Source organism: Pteropus alecto, unplaced genomic scaffold (genome assembly GCF_000325575.1).
Source record: "Pteropus alecto unplaced genomic scaffold, ASM32557v1 scaffold25, whole genome shotgun sequence".
Taxonomy (NCBI): Eukaryota; Metazoa; Chordata; class Mammalia; order Chiroptera; family Pteropodidae; genus Pteropus; species Pteropus alecto.
Window position 1 is genome coordinate 4,659,859 of NW_006441955.1, and position 793 is coordinate 4,660,651.

The following is a 793-nucleotide window of genomic DNA, read 5'->3' on the forward strand; positions in this document are numbered from 1 at the left end:
GGGCGTTTAAGCACTGGAATACATAAGGGATACGTTTATCAAACATATGATGTAAACCTCTCTCTTGACTTCCAGACTTCGGTAAAAGCCATTACACTCAAGCATGCTCCCTGAAAGTGGGGAGTTGTGAAGGCGAGTAAGCAAATTAAGCAATGGGCTTTGTTTTTCTGAGTTGAAAAAAGAGAGTAGTTGATGTGGTTCCATAGTGTAGCGGTTAGCACGTCTGCTTTACACGCAGAAGGTCCTGGATTCGTGCCCCAGTGGAGCCACGGTCTATGGTCTACAGCCATGCCACCCTGAACAAGCCCGATGTCTGATCTCGGAAGCTAACCAGGGTTGGGCCTGATGAGTTCTTGGATGAGAGACCACCTAGGAAGACCAGGTGCTGTAGGTATAAAAAATAATAATAAATAAATTTTTTTAAAAAAGGAGAGTAGTGGCAGAGACTATGAGAGCACAAGCCCTTATGAAATCTCCTGTGGGGCTTCGAATTTACAAGGGTTATAAAATGTGAAAATTGAAGTTAAAGCCCATTGTATTTAGATCTTAAAGGGGAAGAGAGGCCACATCTGACATTTGGGCGGTATCATTTATACCCCCAATAGCTACCTCCCTATGGACTAGCAGGTGACCACCAGAGAGAGGAACAAATCAAATTATATTGGACTTCCTTCACTTCTAGATCCAAATGCCCAAGGAGAAATAGAAAGAAAGACAAAACTGTACTTTTTGCCTTGGATCAGATTGGTTAACAATTACAGTCATTAAGATCTTAAAATATAGTGGGCTCATT

The 793-nt window shown here is 42.1% G+C and overlaps 1 pseudogene; it reads left to right on the forward strand.

Moving 5' to 3' along the window:
• The first annotated feature begins 278 nt into the window (after positions 1 to 278).
• LOC112486042 lies at positions 279 to 394 on the forward strand (annotated as a pseudogene).
• Positions 395 to 793: the final 399 nt, after the last annotated feature.